Consider the following 20,062-nt stretch of genomic DNA (forward strand, 5'->3'; position numbering starts at 1 on the left):
ACCCAGTGCAACCAAATAAGTAAATAAATAAAAATTTTTAAAAATAAAAAAGATGAATGAAAAAAGGAGGAATAATATGAATAACTACTTAGAATTTTTAAGACTGTTAATTATTACAGATATTGACTAATGCATACTTTTCCAAGTAATAATATAAGAATAACCTGCTTATTAACTAAAAGGTATAATTTATTTCCAAGTGTTCCAAGGCAGGGCTATAAACAAAACTCCAATAAACGGTACTGTAAATCTTGGCACAGATACACCAATGTATCAACAAAGGGCAGAGTGACCCAAGGAGAAAAAAAATCCTATATTATCTTTAAGCAAAATTGTTTGCCTTGAGTTAAAGAGGAAAACAAATTCCTTCACGATGGCTTAATGTATAACAAACAACTAAGATGGAAAATGTCTCTGTATAAACTTTTATATAGGAATTCCCGCCTCTTACATAAACAAACGCAAACTATATTTATGAGTTAAGTCCATTCGTAGCAGATAAAGTTATCCTTTTGCACCATTCCAGGTAACCAATTAGTGCATAAGTACAGAGTTCTAATGATACTAAAACATCTAGAATTTCCTTTCCTGCTGTAAATACCACAACAACCGTGAGTCCCTTAACTGAGCAGCTTAAAACAGAGATGACAGCAAAGCCTGCCAGTTAGGGAGACTCATGTCTTCCCTGAATGAAACCTGTAGTTACAAAAACAGAGACCCAGATGGAACAGTCACTGCCTGCTGGCCTGGCAGCTCTGTGCCAGTTTCCTTGCTAAGGTCATAAGCAGGTATGTGAGGGAGGGAATGGTGCTGTGCGTTAAGCCTATGAGGGAGAACCGAATAAGTTGGCTTGGAGTGAAAGACAATTATAAAATCAATAGAGGTACGAAAATCTGAAGAAGTTAAAAAAAAATTAGCAGACTTTAAACTGATTTAAAGTATAGGGTTATTTCTGTCCATCTTGAGATTCTTTTATCTTCAGCACTAATCCAAAAAAATAGAAGGTTCCTCACATCAGTGATTTCACTGACTTGCCTCTATACTTTGAAAGCCATTGTTCCTGAGTTCATTTCTTCATAGATGGACCCAAGTTGGGAAGGTTGCTGCCATCTGACCCCTAGAGACCTGCATCTCTTAACAGTCATGGCAAAAGCATAAACTCTCTATTTGGCAATCATTCCTTAAAAGATGGACTTTGGTCAGATCTGAGTTTAAATCATAACCCTATCATTTATTAGCTATGTGAGGCTGATCAAACTACTTTACATCTTGGAGTCTCAGTTTATCCTGAAAACAAAATCAGAATAGGTCACTCAACGGTCTGTTACAAGGATTTTATGAAATCATATAGTTACAGTTCATGGTAGAAGGCCAGATATATTCTCAAGAAACCCTTGATAAATCGTGACAATTATTAATGCATAAATTCTCACTCACAGATTCATATTCTTATTATGTCTGCTTTAACATAAGTAATAAATGCAGCCTCCTGTCTACAGTAATTTCAAGGAACATGACAAGTCCCACAACACCCTAACATGTTCCAGTGCTTAAATCTTATTTAATAAGAAACATGAACTTTTATTCCTTAGAGATAAAGTTTAAATGGAATACAAATTGAGAGGTAACACAAAGATTTAAATTTGTACCACTGAAGTACAAGTTAAAGTTGACTTCAGAAAAAAGGGGACTAATGATTCAACAAAAGTACTGAAGTAATTAGTTAATAAATTCCTTGTGAATCATAGAATTAACAGTTAAATAAACCATAAAAATGTAGAAAACTTTTTTCATATTTCTGAATTGTAAAGAGCATTCTAAGTTTCGAAGGAGATAAAGAAAATATTGTTTAGCTTTACTAAGATATTTCAAACACACTTGTATTTCAAACCACATAAAACAAAATTTTAAAGTAATCAGAAGCTTATGAAAACAGTTACAACTAACAGGACTTTAAAGAATCAAGATTCTTTGATTAAAAAAAAATACTCTTTAAACCAATGAGACATAGACCCTCTGAAAAAAGAATAAGTGTATAAACAGATAAATCATAAAAATTAAAATAATAACCAATAATCTCCTCAGATTCATGTTAACTAGTAATTACAAACATAAATAAAATATCACTTTCCACTATCATGTTAGCAAAGATTTTACAATTATAAATCTCTTAGCAGGCAAGAGTTTGAGAAGACAGATAATACATATTTGAAATGAAAAGTATCAATCCAAAGGAAAATATTTACTAAGGAACATTCAGACATGTTTCATTGACTGGAGAGGTGGGTAGAGGCAATCACTTTGGTTTTGTTTTGAGTGAGGCGAGGAGGAGAGAGGAAGGTATAGAAATCGTAGGCTGAGGCTGAGAACAAAGATTTCATCTATCTGCTCAAAAACTCTTTCATCTTTAAATATACAAGCAATTATTTCCAGGGACCTTAATATTAATGAGAATGGAAGGAACCAAAGAGCTCCAGTTTCTTTGGGAGTGGTGGGGACAGCACTTAGAGAAGCAAAGTCTTACAAGAAGATGACATGTACAAAACAAGTTTGTTTTGCTCCTCTCTGCCCCTTTAATTATTTACATTTTAAAAGACTCTTAGATGAAAGTAAAAATAATCTAGAAAAGCGCATTTGGTTCTTTGAGTTTCGTTGTAATCAAAAATTTTCCAGCTGCGGAAAGAAGAGTCATCTTAAAACAAAGCTGTAGAACAATATATAACTATATATTCCCTATGAGAAGCTCTTAGAATCAAAGTATTAAATTTGTTTCTGTCTTTTGCTTTAGGACTATCTGCCATGTTCTATTGAAAAGGAGACTGTTTATGAGAGCATAAATTTAACTGTACTACCAAAGAGAGTGGGAGAAATCAGGAAAGCCAGAAAGGATATCTGTAATTAAAAATATATATATATTTTTAACTATGACTATGAGTGGAAAAGCCCTCCATCTCAGTTGGAAGCAATAATTACTGGCTGTAGTAATTATTATTATTTATTATTATTCAGTAATTATTCAGGGGTTATGAAATAATGCAAAGGAGTCTAATACAATACAAAACACAGAGATACAACAATTAAGCTTTACATGCAATACACAGAATAAAAAGAGCAATTACAAACAGACGGGAAAAGCCACAATGATAAAACACTGGCCTTACAAATATGTATTTTTTTTAATCAAAATCCTAAGTAGCTACTTTAAAAGCTGATGTTTGGCAAGTTACGTTAACACTTTGTACTATATTTGCCCATATCTATAAAATAAAACAGTTGAAGTAGAAGAGTCTGAAGGTTCCACTTCCATGAATAATTCATTCTTCTCCTTTCATGTTCTATGAATTCTATGCCATCCATAGCTACAGAAAAACACTGATTGGCCAGCTAAGTGGCTAATAATAAAATACTTGATTGTTCTGGCAAAATTATTTATGCCTCACTCCAACCAAAGTTCTCTAACCTCTTCTGGTTGGTGGTGGTACTGGTGTTATTTTTTGCCTTTGTTTGGTTTTGCTATAATCTTTTTAAAAAAATTTTATTAGAGTATAATTGATTTACAATGTTGTGTTAGTTTCAGGTGTACAGCAAAGTGAATCAGTTATACATATATCCACTCTCTTTTAGATTCTTTTCCCATATAGGCCATTACAGAGTATTGAGTAGAGTTCCCTGTGCTATACAGTAAGTCCTTATTAGTTATCTATTTTATATATAGTAGTCTGTATATGTCAATCCCAACCTCCCAATTTATTCCTCCCCTTTACCCCCGGTAATCATAAGTTTGTTTTCTACGTTTGTAATCTTTTAATATTGAGGCAAACTCAGGTTTCTCTCATCACCGGCTTATGGGAACAAGGTACATTTCTAAGTCCATGACCATAGAAACCCCTGCCCTTCCAGTTTTATAACGCTTATATTACTTGATAAGCCAGCAAGATACATAAAATTTATACCTATAACTCTTTGGTAAGGCACCTTATCCATACCTATTTAACTAGAAATACTTATGTGGGCAAAATAAATCTGAAGAAAAATTACAGACTGAATTATGGTCCATTCCAAGCAAATTAAAAAGCTACAAAATTTCCCTATGAAAATACCAATCTTGTTTTCATTCCTAAGACAGATACAATTCAAGGTTAAACAAACAGAAGAGTCATATTCAATAGCTGGGAGAGGTTTACAAGGCTTCAACAGCAGTGGAAACTACTGGCAGAGCACACTGAGAAGTAAAAATAGTCAAAATAAGAAAAGTTGTGAATTACTCTAAATCGTGCATAAAGCTTTACCTTTGATTCTGGTATACTTACTTTGTATATGAAATAATTTGTATTTTTACGTATGGTGGGGAAATAAAACACCATTAAAGACAAAATAATATTTTATTGAGTATAGGAACTAAAAGGAGCAGCTGCTATTTCTCAAGTACTTTTTAAAACACTGACATTCTTTTCTTTCAATATTTCTATTTTGAGGAGAAAATTCTTCTTCTGACTGAACTGAAGTATCACCTTTCAGGTCTGAGAATTTTTTAAGCCATGATTTTCTATTACTTCCTTAAATTCCTAACTTTCTCTACAATAGGAAATAAAATTAGGAGGTGTAACTTCATTCGTAATGTTGAGAGTCATTCCACTCTGTAATACTTTAGGATACATGAGGATGGAGCCATTCTCTCCCGAAATTCACTCTGGGCCTTTTGGAAGGTGTAACACTGTCTTCAATTTGCTAGAGCATCATTTAATTTATCACAGCAGTCCATGTGGGTGCAGCGACTAGGTGATTTTGCTGACAGATTTCATGAAATTAACTAAACAACATCTGCAGGCTCTATATCCTGAATTTGTAGGTGCTAACCAATATAATTTTGAACTTCTGTCATTCAAATGGTTTATGAGTTCAATAAATATCTACTTGCATGGATGAACACACATAGCTATAATTGTTGATAGAAAGAGAAATGAATTTTTTAAGTATTGTTATTGTTTCAAAAGACTTTACCAACTACTTAAGGGACTTCTCCTTCAATCCAATTAATCAGTTTTAAATTATATTAAAATAAAGTCTATAAAGAAAAGTGGGTTTAAAATAAATTTTTTCTTTAGTTCAAGTTCTTGAATGTCTGACATTTTAACATAAAAATTAATTTTAACATAAAAATTAATTTTAAAACATGGCTACAATTAACTCACAAACTCATAAGGGAAAACAAAAACTCTGTATCATCGACTTTGCAGAAGTGCTGTGACAATGGTCTGTACAGGAGACCAAACCACAGAGGCTGACAGTGGACAGGCAGGGCATCTGGGAAGGGATACCTTCATTGAGGCTGAAAGCCAAAGGCCAGGAAGAGGGTGTTTCAAGATAGAGGAAGCAACATAAACAATTCCAGAAAGGAGTAAAACAGTATGGATTGTTTTGAGTATGCTTAGGTTGTAGATGGCAATTGTATGCTTGATGCAGAGGCTAAAACAAGCATTAAATGAATGTTAAAATACAGTTTAAATTTAGATATCAGATTAGCCTTAAAGCACATCTGAATTAATAAAACTGATTTTGAAGCATTCTGGATTATTTTTAAAATTTTATGTGATTCAACAACAATGATACTCTACAACTATGGGCCTCATTTTAAGATATCTACTTTACATTTAGACCTATTCCACCTGCTGTTTTGGACATGGTTTATCCCATTTTAGAATAAGCTGGTTCCTGAATATTAACCCTAATACAAAACCTATGTCAGAGTATTATCTTTCCCTTATATCTCTATTGTTCTACAGTTTAAGCTCTACAACGGCTTTCATGTTATTTTTGTTTTTAACTTAAGTATGTAATACAAAAAACCCTTTGGAACTACAATTGCCATCTACAACCTAAGCTAAACATTTTCAATACCATGCTAATGCTTCTCTTCCACAATAAAAAAACCAACAACAGGGAAATTTTCACTCTGTCAGTACATAAGTTTTATCTAGTTACACCTAGAGTAAAGCAACATATTACTTTCCGAGTTATGTGTAGTAGACATAAAACACATAAGTATATAAATTTCATGGGTGTTCTAAATCAGAAAACACATAGAAAACAATTCCTTTCTGTCCCCTTCAGCACCACTGCTTTTAACATCAATCTGGGATATGCAAAACAATGATGATAAATGAATATGCAATCGCACTACGGTCACACAGAGAAGCACGTGTCAAAGTTCTACCTGTGATGACAGGAAAAAAACTACTGATGTGGGGCAAGAGATGTTAATTTAATATCTTTACTAGAGAACCACTTTTGCAAGGAACCAACCTAGCAAGTCAGTTGGACAAGCAGAGAAATTCTAAATGCTGAGTCCTTTGCACCTTGGATGAAGAAGTCTGTTCTTACTTTTCATCACTCCTGCTTCTCTCCCTCCCAGAAGGAGTCATTATTTCACTTTAATGCGCTGTCAAATGGACAGTGGCTTTCTTTTCAAAAGACCCCATGTTACTCACATTCACAGCCTGCACATTTTGACAGTGACAACATCACACATTCATCTGAATTCTTCCCCTATTCCACTTCTAGAACACCCTCCACTATAAACTCACTAATATTCATGTTTTAATAGCAATATAAAAAGTAAACATGAATTTACCAATCAGAAGACGTCAAGTCTGACAGAATGAAGAAAGAGAAATTTACTGACAGGACAGAACACGAACTCAGCGTTCAAGAGCCATTCCCACCACCCACGCCATTTAAGTGTATTTTGACCGTGCACGGCATTCTTAAGAGCAGAATATGAAACTACACTGCCACCAAGGACACTTAACCAGCAGGCAGCCCCTCCACATTAGCTTTAATATGCCACACAGCCCTTTGCTTACTGATGTAGAGCAGCCAACAGGGAGATGGAGTTTACCAGTAACAGCGAGACTGAACTGGCTAATTACTCACCTTCTTACGTACAGCAGGCTTGCTCGTTTAACTTTTTGTTTCCACTCTTGTCATAGCTCAGCGGCAAATGGTTGTGATTCAGCAGAAGTTCGAACCTGATAATTAAAAAGAATTTTTTAAGAAAAAAATTGGAAATTAAAGTTCCCTCCACTGAAGTCTTTCTTTCCTTGCCCTCTGGCTGTACGTTTCTCGCTCTCGTTTTCTCTCCCTGCAAGGCAGCTACGTAGTGGTCTATAAATATTGACCCTGACACGTGCTCAGTGCTTCACTTGCTCATGGCACAGGTCTGTGTTACTGAACACCGTGGTAATACTCCAGCAAAGTTCTCAGCTGCTCAGACAAAGCTGTGGATTGGCTCACTACCCAGCAACCCTGTGCCTGCCTGGAAATACCATTTTGCTGCCAGTTTTACAGATGCTATGGGCCTTTCCTGAGGCCCAAATCAGGCACAGAAGGGCAATTATGAGGTTTGTCTGAAGAAATAGTTTTCCTCAAGCAGGTGGAGAAAAGGGGGGCTGGGTGGAGTGAAAGACAAGAAAGGAAATACTGCCTTTGTTTTGGCCAAACAACATAATTTCAAATCCTTTATAAAAGTCATACCTAAATGCCATTCAATCAAGCTTTATAAAACTGAACTACTACTTACTATGAATAACCAAAAGACGTAGGAAAGCATTTTTGCAATTGTTTTTAATATTGCTTCTCACTGAATAAGGCTGCAGTGACTGAGTAAGCGGCCACAAAGAAATGTGTCAACATAAATAAATTCATTTCCAGAATGATAGAAGTGCCCAGAAAAGTATAATATTAATCTGATCAAATTAAATATTTGGTGAAAGAAGCTAAAATATAATCTAGAAATTATATGAATCAACATGCTATATGAAATACTTCTAGATTTTCAATCATCACAATTGAATTATTTTATTTTTTAAAAAATTAAGGGGACGGGCTTCCCTGGTGGTGCAGTGGTTGAGAGTCCGCCTGCCGATGCAGGGGATGCGGGTTCGTGCCCGGGTCAGGGAGGATCCCACATGCCACGGAGCGGCTGGGCCCGTGAGCCAGGCCGCTGAGCCTGCGCATCCGGAGCCTGTGCTCTGCAACGGGAGAGGCCACAACAGTGAGAGGCCCGCGTACCGCAAAAAAAAAAAAAAATTAAGGGGGCTTCCCTGGTGGCGCAGTGGTTGAGAATCCAGCTGCCAATTCAGGGGACATGGGTTCGATCCCTGGTCTGGGAAGATCCCACATGCCGCAGAGCAACTAAGCCTGTGTACCACAACTACTGAGCCTGTGCTCTAGAGCCCATGAGCCATAACTACTGAGCCCATGTGCCACAACTACTGAAGCCCGTGTGCCTAGAACCTGTGCTCCACAACAAGAGAAGCCACTGCAATGAGAAGCCTGTGCACCACGACGAACAGTAGCCCCCGCTCACCACAGCTAGAGAAAGCCCGTGCACAGCAACAAAGACCCAACACAGCCAAAAATAAAATAAAAATTTTTAAAAGATATTATTTTTTAAAAAAATTAAGGATAAAATCTAAGCCATGACTATATAATTTGTAGGTGATATAAACAAGGTCAGCATTATCCACATATAGCACATATAATGTCCACGGTATTAATGATTAAAAAATAAATCAAGCCCATATTTTTTATTCTTCTTGGCAAGAAAAATCATATGTTTACTTAATTGAAATTTCCTCTCTTTGTTAAATCAAGAGTATAGGAAACTTAAGAAATAATCTGGTCACTTACTCATTTAATAGCTGATAAAACTGACCTCCAGGCCAGTTAATTTACCCATAATCGCATGGCAAGTTTGTGGCAGGGCCAAAACTAGACGTTCTTGCCTTATTGCTCACAATTCTGTTCCCCTTCTACTACAATAATGGTTCCTAAATTCATTTTTAGGTTCAAACTCTGATTTTCAGATGAAATCTTACCAAAAACCTTATCAGTAAGGGCAAATATTACACCTAGAGAAATAACCAGCATAAAATAAAAATAGCCTTTAACAGCTTAATTGACTCCCCCAAAAAGTTATGCCTAAGAATTAACTTTCTAACAGTTGAAATCGACTTTTCCTTGTTTGGTTCAATTATCAACATTTTCCCAATAAATTAACTTAATACCAGGAGAGGTATATAGTGAGGTGCTGAGGAGCCCAAGAGGAAACACAGTTCTCATGCTCAAGAAAGGAAAACAAAAAAAGCCTAATGACAAAACAACGTGTTAGTACAGTGATGCAGACTAGGATGGCAGCAAGGGTGCTTGGAACACTAGCTCCTGAGCCAGTCTGAAGTGGGGGAAGTCTTGATTCCTCAATCAAGACTTCTGCATCTTAAAGAAATCAAAGATGACACAAACAGATGGAAAGATACATGATGTTCTTGGATCGGAAGAATCAATATTGTGAAAATGACCATACTACCCAAAGCAATCTACAGATTCAATACAATCCCTACCAAATTACCAATGGCATTTTTCACAGAATTAGAACAAAAAATTTTACAATTTGCATGGAAACACAAAAGACCCCGAGTAGCCAAAGCAATATTAAGAAAGAAAAACAGAGCTGAAGGAATCAGGTTCCCTGACTTCAGACTATACTACAAAGCTACAGTCATCAAAACAGTATGGTACTGGCACAAAAAAGAGAAATATAGCTCAACGGAACAGGTAGAAAGTCTAGAGATAAACCCGTGCACCTATGGTCACCTAGTCTATGACAAAGGAGGCAAGAATATACAATGGAGAAAAGACAGCCTCTTCAATAAGTGGTGATGGGTAAACTGGACAGCTACATGTAAAAGAATGAAATTAGAACACTCCCTAACACCATACACAAAAATAAACTCAAAATGGATTAAAGACCTAAATGTAAGGCTGTATACTATAAAACTCTTAGAGGAAAACATAGGCAGAACACTCTTTGACATAAACCACAGCAAGATCTTTTTGGATCCACCTCCTAGAGTAATGAAAATAAAAACAAAAATAAACAAATGGGACCTGATGAAACTAATAGCTTTTGCACAGCAAAGGAAACCATAAACAAAACGAAAAGACAACCCTCAGAATGGGAGAAAATATTTGCAAATGAAGCGACCAACAGGGGATTAATCTCCAAAATATACGAGCAGCTCATGCAACTCAATATCAAAAAAACAAACAACCCAATCAAAAAATGGGCAGAAGATCTAAATAGACATATCCCCAAAGAAGACATACCAATGGCCAAAAACCACATGAAAAGATGCTCAACATCACTAATTATTAGAGAAATGCAAATTAAAACTACAATGAGGTATCACTTCACACCGGTCAGAATGGCCATCATCAAAAAATCTACAAACAGATGCTACAGAGGGTGTGGAGAAAAGGAAACCCTCCTACACATCTGGTGGGAATGTAAATTTGTACAGCCACTATGGAGAACAGTAAGGAGGGTCCTTAAAAAACTAAAAATAGAGCTACCATATGATCCAGCAATCCTACTCCTGGGCATACACTCGAGAGAACCATAATTCAAAAAGATACATGCTCCCCAATGGTCACTGCAGCACTTTTTACAACAGCCAAGACATTGAAGCAACCTACGTGTCCATTGACAGATGAGTGGATAAAGAAGATGTGGTACATATATACAATGGAATATTACTCAGCCATAAAAAAAACAAAATAATGTAATTTGCAGCAACATGGATGGACCTAGAGCTTGTCATACTGAGTGAAGTAAGTCAGACAGAGAAAGACAAATATCATATGATATTACTTATATGTGGAATCTAAAAAAGGGGTAAAAATGAACTTATTTACAAAACAGAAATGGAGTCACAGATGTAGGAAACAAACTTACGGTTACCAGGGAGGAAAGAGGGGGAGGGATAAATTGGGAGATTGGGACACACTACTATATATAAAATAGATAACTAATAAGGACATACTATAGAGCACAGGGAGCTCTACTCAATACTCTGTAATGACCTATACAGGAAAAGAATCTGAAAAACAGTGGATATATGTATAACAAATTCACTTTGCTATACACCTGAAACTAACACAACACTGTAAATCAACTATACTCTAACAAAAATTTTTTTTTTAAATGATTAGGCAGAAGTGAGGCAAAGATGAGACAGAATAACACAATAAAGACAAACAGGCAGGAAAACGGATGCTATGGAACTTCCAAGTTCTTTCTTGATGGAGCACATAATTTGAAGCAGGAAATGTTTAAATTAAAAAAAAAAAAAGAAAAAGATCTAGAAGGAGAAAGGTGATGAAGAGTTTTATATACCAGGTTTAAAAACTTGGGTTTTAGGGACTTCCCTGGTGGTCCAGCGGTAAAGAATCTGCCTTACAATGCAGGGGACACAGGTTCAGTCCCTGGTTCAGGGAACTAAGGTCCCACATGCCACGGGGCAGCTAAGCCCGTGTGCCACAAACTAAAGAGCCCACGCACCCTGGAGCCTGTGCGCCACAACTAGAAAGAAGCCGGCTCACCACAAAGAGTCTGCACGCCTCAATGAAAGATCCCGCATGCCCCAACGAAGATTCCATGTGCCGCAACTAAGACCCAAGGTAGCCAAAAATAAAATAATAAGTAATAAATAAATCTTAAAAAAATAACCAAAAATAAATAAAAACTTGGGTTTTATACAGTAGGCTAGTAGTCTTCAACTAGTTTTATTCACAGGCCCTTAAAAGAATTTTGAAAAAATACATAACCATTCACACATTACCAAGTTAACATCTATAATTTTTCACCTGTGGTAAAATATGTACTTGAAAATAATTTAATTTCCACCCAATTGGAAATATTGACATTTTAAAATAAAATTTATATCAACTATCTTAAGAATACTCAATAGAATCTAAATCCACAGTAATAAAACCATTATCCATTTAAAAAATACATAAATAGACTCTTCTTTCAACAGCTGAAAATTTTACATTACTATTTTATTTTCTCAGAGAATTCTTACGTAATGTATTTTGTAATTAAAAGCCTTTCATTTTTCACTCTATCATACTTCTCCACAACAAAAATATAAGACATTAATTAAAATTGTTTAATTGCTAATTTTTCTATGATCCCAGGACAATGTACTATAGTATGATTTCAGATGGATAAGGGTGTGTCTTCTTTCGTAAAGTAAGAGAAAGAATGTTGTGAATAAAGCATTTCTCTTAGGCAGATCAATATTAATAAAGAGAAATTCATGCAGAAGTTGAGAATCTGGACACTGACTCCATTAAAACTATGTGACTGGACTACAGTACCACATACTACCTTTATATCAGTTACTTAAATAAACGGCAGAGGCAGTCCAGGCTAGGTCAGGAAATGAACTAAGCAGTGCCCTCACAAAGTCAGAAAGGAATCTCTTAGCCTACATTTCTCTCAAGGAACTGCTAGAATTTTTTTTTTTTTGCGGTACGCGGGCCTCTCACTGCTGTGGCCTCTCCCATTGCGGAGCACAGGCTCCAGACGCGCAGGCTCAGCGGCCACGGCTCACGGGCCCAGCCGCTCCGCGGCACGTGGGATCCTCCCAGGCCGGGGCACGAACCCATGTCCCCTGAATCGGCAGGCGGACTCTCAACCACTGCGCCACAAGGGAAGCCCTAGAATTTTAATATTGAGTTTTAAGGGGTAGCAAGAAGATGAGATGAAGAAATTAATCAGCGGAAATCAGTGGACAAAATTAAAAGGACTGATATGTCCTATAAAAAAAATAAAGGGTTTTGCCTTTGATTTGACTATAGGGTAAGGAATGCATAAAGAGTCAAAGGTGTGAAGACTCAATACTGCCAAAATGTCAGTTCTTCCCAACTTTACCTATAGATTCAATGCAATCTCAACCAAAATCCCAGCAAGTTATATTTTGGGATATTAACAAACACATACTAAAGTTCATATGGACAGGCAAAAGACCTAGAACAGCTAAAACAACACTGAAGAAGAACTAAGTTGGAAGACTGACACTACCTAACATCAAGACTTACTATAAAGCTATAGCAATCAAGACAGTGTGGAGAAAGAACAGACAAATCAATGGAACAGAAAAGAGAGCACAGAAATAGACTCACTTAAGAAGAGTCAACTGATCTTTGACAAAGGAGCAAAGGCAAAACAATGAGGCAAAGACAGTCTTTTCAATAAATGGTGCTGGAACAACTGGACATCCATAAGCAAAAAAAATGAATGTGGACATATCTTACATCCTCCACAAAAATTAACTCAAAATAGATCACAGATATACATGTAAAATGCAAAACTGTAAAACTCCTAGAAGATAACATAGGAGAAAACCTTATGACCTTGGATATGATGACTTTTTAGATAAAACACCAAAGGCATGACCCATGAAAGAAATAATTTGTAAATTGAACTGCATTAAAATTAATAACTTTTGCTCTGAGAAGGACAATATCAAGGGAATGAGAAGACAAGCCACAGACAGGAAGAAAATATTTGCAAAAGACATCTAATGAAGGACTGTTATCCAAAATATACAAAGAACTGGGCTTCCCTGGTGGCGCAGTGGTTGAGAGTCCGCCTGCCGACGCAGGGGACACAGGTTCGTGCCCCGGTCCGGGAAGATCCCACATGCCGCGGAGCGGCTGGGCCCGTGAGCCATGGCCGCTGAGCCTGTGCGTCCAGAGCCTGTGCTCCGCAACGGGAGAGGCCACAACAGTGAGAGGCCCGCGTACCGCAAAAAAAAAAAACAAAAAAACTCTGGCCATAAAGAAAAGAGACTGACAGATGGGGGAAATGATTTAAAACAACTAATCCCTGTGTAGAGACTGAGTGTTGTGAAGTCACGCCGACTTGAGTTTTCATCTTTCTCAAGTTACTTTGTGAGTTATATAACCTTAGTTTCCTCAACAATAAAATGAGTTTAATATCTGCACCTCTGCACTGGGTATCAGTACCGCTTTTTACTGTGGAATAATATTTCATTGTCTAAGACAGGCTTTTTAATTATCCATTCATTTTAGCTGATGGACGTTTGGGTTGTTCCCACTTTTGAACTATTACGAATAAAGCTGCTATTAACTTTCATGTACAAGTTTTTGGGTGAACATCCGTTTTCATTCCTTGTGGGTAAACAGCAGGAGTGAAATTGCTAAGTAAAATGGCAATTTTATGTTTAACATCATAAAGAACTAACAAACTGTTTTCCAAAGTGGCTACACCATTTAAATTCCCGCCAGCAATGTATGAGGGTTCCAATTTCTACACATCCTTACCAACACCTGTAATCATCTGTCTTTTTTATTATAGCAGTACTTGTAAGTATAAAGTAGAATCTCAGTGTGGTTTTAATTTCCATTTCCCTAACGACTTATAATGTTGAGTATCTTTTAATGTGCTTATTGGTTGTTTGGCCATTTACTCTTTCCAGTAACTACAATTTCAAAAAAGCCTAGGACCAAGTAAAGCTTAAAGTACATTTTCAAGTTATATATGGCACAGACACAGCCACTCACTTGTTAGCTGAATAAATGAATAAACTAATCAACAAATGGAAGATTAAGGAATAGAAATACTTGACTTATTGGTATATTGTTTCCATTTTTAAACTAACTTAATTTGAATTCCCATGCAGTTTCGACAGAATGCTTAGTAAGCTAAAGAAACTTTTTTAAAAAATTGATTAAGAAATGAATGACCTTAAGATACACTGTTGACAAACTTATGAGATATGAATACTACAAATTTATCCAACAGCATAAAGAATGAGACAATCCTCGGGGGCAAATATTAGTAAAACAGGAAAATGTTAGTAACCCAGGCTTGTCATCATTTTTCAAAAAGACCTGAGGAAATATATGACTTCCAGTGTAAATGACTGAGGAGAAAGAAAACTGACTCTACAGTGTGCCTAGTTACAAGCAAACTATGGATGGTTTCCTCCTTGTTTTTCCTTTATAGGGCTACTATTGGTCATATCATACACAGAGTCACTTACCATTAACTCTAAGGTTCTTTGTTCTCAAGTAATAAATACTTTGGGCTCCCGGGACCCCACAGGAAAATCATACATAAGTCTACTAACCTTTACTGCTGCCAGTTTATTGTAAGTACCTACCCATTATTAGTCTGAGAAGTACTGACTGCACAGTTAATAAATAGGTCATTTGTTCTTTTCAACCAGAACAATGTTGTATTCAATATGTAAACTAAAAGAAGAAAAATACTAAACAAGAAAATGATATAGCAAAGAATGCATGTCCTTTTAAACTTGTATTTGACACCATACCAACTAATGCCAAACTAAACTTAAACATTTTATCATTTATAAATAGAAATCGTTTTGAAATTCATAGTGCGTGGAACGCATACAACCACAATCAATGATAAAGCTCAGTTATGTTTAACAAAATAAGATAATAGTGAAAAGCATCAAGAATATCACGTTATTCCTACAGTTGTTGCTAATTTGACTCATAATAAAACTATACTAATGTCTCTTCATGTTTAATGAAAATAGCTGAGTTCCCAGCTACAAACAAGCATTTCCATTTGGTTTCCTCTTAAAGGCACACATATTTATATAACACTAGGGACAATCTCAAAAAGTGTTTGAAATATATTTATTTGCAATATAATTTCAATCATTTTCTACTTTTACAAAAGTGTACAGTTCTTAAAATCATCATGTATCTTTAATATTTATTTCTTAGATTTATGGAATTAATCATTAATTCAATTTTTTCTATCATTTCAAAATGGAAATTAGATTGTCTATGTGACAATAAGAATCTTTATGAGAATTTTTTATTCCATTAATCTCTGAGTAGTTCTAATATTCCAGACGACAGATGACTATGATTATCCTAAATCTGAAATAAAGGTTTTCTTTCACCAAAAAGACAGAGCTGAGCTGAACTCTCAATACTTGTTACTTTTTCAAGAACTCATTCAAGGATATTTTTATTTATACAGATACCCAAAATTAGCAATGTGATATTAATTTAATGGAACATTTCTAGAAAAAAATACTATATTTTGTTGAACAGTGGAAATGATATCCAGAAAAAGTACTAAACGTCCTCTCCAAGGCAGGAGGGACATAAAGGTGATCCTGAAATTGCCCCTACCAGAGGGATTTCCGTCAGCTGAAAGGAAAGCAGGAAAGATTGCAGGACTCAATAAAACAAGCTACGGCCAGGCATTCCTTAGGATGGAAAGGGGGAAATCCCAGACAGGAAGGATTCAGCAAAAACCAACTCAATGGGGGAGGGAAATACGCGTCTGCCACATTTAAGCTGACATTTTTTTTTACTATTCAGTAATCATATGACAGTAGCTCATAAAAATATCACTGAATAATTAAATTTAACAGGCAGTAAAAACAGAAATGTACGTTAAATCTGATCATTCATAAAAACATCACTGCTTTATTTTACTGCTCTATGATGAATCTGCTTTCATATGGAAGAATTAAATTTGTAAAGCTGAGGAATACCATTATTCACCTTAATGCCACATTTTTCTAATCAAAACATATTTCAAAAAAAGGAGAAGAAATAGGAAGAAAACAATAAAGCAAACCAATTTTAACAAGAAATGAATGAGATATCCATTACTCTTGATTGGTTCACGTATAAAATGTGGTTGTTTCTATTGGCTGTCCTGCTTGACAGGGCCTGAAATTTTCCTGAAATGTGGTTGGTGTCAAAGTTAACTAAAGAGTAATACAGAGAAACAAAAGTATTTTAAATCTTTTACATCTGCATTTTGGTGGATCTGAATATTGTCATATATTATACATTTCCAAGAGCAAGTTAAATCATACCTTTTTTTTAACATCTTTATTGGAGTATAATTGCTTTACAATGGTGTGTTAGTTTCAGCTTTATAACAAAGTGAATCAGCTATACATATACATATATCCCCATATCTCCTCTGTCTTGCATCTCCCTCCACCCTCCCTATCCCACCCCTCTAGGTGGTCACAGAGCACCGAGCTGAAGCTTTGATTTCATTTGACTACCGTGGAATAGGTGAAAACTGCACAGCAGTGCCCTTTGAGGGTTCTTTTTTTTTTTCTTCCTCAAATTTGTTTCATTATCGTATTTGGCCTACAGTGACCAAGATCAGAGCTGGAACTGGGCCGAGGATAGGTGGGTGGTAAAAGTAGAAAAGGTAAAGATAAAGAATATCCTTATACTCTTCTTTCACGATCCAATAAAGAGATGAAATAATGTTAACAAACAGCACATCAATTTAGGAATCAACCTGATAACATTTTTGTTTTATTACAAAGAGAATTTGTATTGAACAGTTAGATCAAAATAACTGCTTTGTGTAAGTATTTGTGTTTGGAAAAACATATACAAACTGTCATTCTTTTTTTTTTTTTTTTTTTTTTTTTTTTTGTGGTACGCAGGCCTCTCACGGTTGTGGCCTCTCCCGTTGCAGAGCACAGGCTCCGGACGCGCAGGGTCAGAGGCCATGGCTCACGGGCCCAGCCGCTCCGCGGCACATGGGATCTTCCCGGACCGGGACACGAACCCGTGTGCCTTGCATAGGCAGGCGGACTCCCAACCACTGCGCCACCAGGGAAGCCCTATACAGCATATTTTTAAGGAGTGTTTTTCCATATGTTTTCTCTTTTGATCATCAGGACAAGCCAACAAGAAAGGACCCCGACTTTACATATGAGGAAATGGAAGTTCAAAGTAGGTAAACAACAGCCTAATGTGCCAAAGTTTCAAAAAAGTAAAGACCGAAACTGAACTCGAGTCTTTTCACATTAAATCCTTGGCCCCTATTACTATACTTTTCAATGATACCCGAGGGGCCATATCTCTGTAGAGATTATTTTGTTATGGAAAAAAAATAATTCCTAGGAGCAAACTGAAGTATTCCAATTTGAGGCATATATATTTTTGTTGATAATGGCAACACACACCCATTACTTGGGTAATGACAGTACCACTGTTTAGTCATCCAAAGTAAAAATTTCAGTTTTCCACTTCTGTTCTCCCCTAATTCTCATTAGCTACTAAATACTCAAGAGTCTTTGAAATACCTCTCGAGTTTGTGCCCTCTACCCTTGCCTCTGTTCCTACCAAAATTCAGGTCTAGCTTTTATATAACCTTAAATACTGAAAGGCTCACAATCGAGTCTCCTGTCACCACTCTGCCTTCTCCTCCATCAATCTTCTGCACTGCTACTACACTTAACAAAATGTCAACACCTCCTCTTGCCAACAACAGAGGGTTCGAACTTTCAGCACAGAATATAGGCCACTCAGCCATCTCGACCCAGCTCTGTCCTTTAGGTTTCATTTCCCTTTTGCCCACAACACAAATCCGACATTACACTCTGCTAGCACACCAAACCATATGTTCACAAGAAATGCCGTGCAGAGCAGCACTTCCACACATCTGTATCTTTTCAAAGAACAAACCGAATTCTCTGAACCCTGATTTCTATGGAATAACATATGAGCTGGTGTAGAACTAGATCTGACTATGTGGGAGTGCAGATTCAAAAATTAAAAGATGGAAAACTTCTTTGGATGCTGTGATGCTGGTATTAAAACTCCTTGCTCTCCTTGTTTGTCTCATTCTTAGAAACGTGACAAATTTAGTGTTTCCTCCTAAAAGCAGAAGGCGAAAGCGCGTACCAGTTCCCAGGCTGCCGGCAGTAAAGCGGTGATAATAACACTGTACACTTTGGGATGATGTGGGGGGACCTGACCAGCATTTCTGTCCTGAGCATTCACTCATCTTTCTCTGTTTTATCATCTTTGTTACAAAATGACGCAATAAACAATTCCACAATATTACTGAAAATGTTTACTTCAACTGCATGATTCTCCTCTTTAATCTAGCTTTCTGGTAAAATTATCCGTAGTGATAGAGATTTTGAAGCAGGATACCATCTGAAAGAGCGATCCTAAGCAGTATTTAAGTACTAAAATTATAACAATAGCACCATGGAACTAACAGGGCTCTACACAGAGAATTTTAAATATTTATATGCCCAAAGATTGCTCCATTTTCTTTTGGGCAGAACAACAAAGTTCAAAGTACACTGATGAAAGTTATCATTGGGTTTACTGACAATCAATACCAATTAAAAGGTACATTTTAAAATGCATATCAGGTGTTACTGGAAAATGCGTCCATCTGAATAGCAGCTATTGAAGTTTATCAGGAAGGGTAAATAATGGATAAAAAGTCCCAAGTGAGTGATGAAAACCTTGTGTAGATGACAAGCCACATATCAGTTGGAAGCCAGTGCTCAGACTTATTGGCACCAAGAATGTTTGCTTAATTTCCTAAGTGTGTATAACATCACATCCCCCGGTTGGCCTGGAATACCCTTATTTATTGCTTTATTCTATTAAAAACTTCTTCAACTTAGTTATGTTCCTGACAAATCCATTTTATAATTTTTAATCAGCAGTTCTAATGCTTCTTACGGAGTATTTCGTATTTGTTTACGCTTTCGTTCAGCCAAACACTTGCTGAGTACCAGTTATTGGCTTGGTACTACAGCACAATCCCTGTTCTCAGAGAGGCTGGTGAGGGAGACAGAGACTGGTGATACAGAGACTGGCAATGGCCATGACACAAACGAGCAGAGCACAGGAAACCTAACTCTTCCTGGAGACTGAGCTCAGCAAAGGCTTTTTGGAGGAGGACGTGATAGTTCTTAAAATATAAGTTAACCAGAAAGTACATGAAGATTTCAAATGTGTGGCACACTTTGGTATGATGGTTAGGACCCGAAGTACAGCCATGAAGTGAGAGCTTCACGTGGTGGTGGGCGGCCCAGGCTTACGTCACCACCCCAGGGGTTTCTTTGGCACTGGGGCGGCCCCATTTCTAGGTTTACCTCTTCTTTGCCTGTTGGCATTTTCACTCATTTCATCTTAAGGCTTTATTCTAATTTTTAAAATATGATACCATATTTGGTCTTGTTTTTGGAGAGAAAAAAAGATATAATTATGTATATTCCCACAATCATTTTTCTAACAACATTTTAATTTATTTACTCAAAAATTATATATTGAGGAAACTCCTGTATGACAGACTTGGCTTTAAATGCTGGGAATATGATGGTTAACCAGACATGCCTTCATGGACTTTACATTC

At 36.5% G+C, this 20,062-nt stretch overlaps 1 protein-coding gene across 3 annotated transcripts in view; it reads right to left on the minus strand.

Annotated features, from left to right (window-relative positions):
- The window catches only part of BMPR1B (bone morphogenetic protein receptor type 1B), a 221,796-nt gene that overhangs the window by 154,421 nt on the left and 47,313 nt on the right, over positions 1 to 20,062 (minus strand). For all 3 annotated transcript variants that reach the window (XM_024736109.1, XM_024736110.1, XM_024736111.1), the window contains exon 2: positions 6,934 to 7,028. The gene's annotated coding sequence lies outside the window, so the exon portion shown is untranslated. The remainder of the gene's footprint in view (positions 1 to 6,933; positions 7,029 to 20,062) is intronic.

This window comes from Neophocaena asiaeorientalis, unplaced genomic scaffold (genome assembly GCF_003031525.2).
Source record: "Neophocaena asiaeorientalis asiaeorientalis breed wild unplaced genomic scaffold, Neophocaena_asiaeorientalis_V1.1 scaffold7, whole genome shotgun sequence".
In the NCBI taxonomy this organism is placed as follows: Eukaryota; Metazoa; Chordata; class Mammalia; order Artiodactyla; family Phocoenidae; genus Neophocaena; species Neophocaena asiaeorientalis.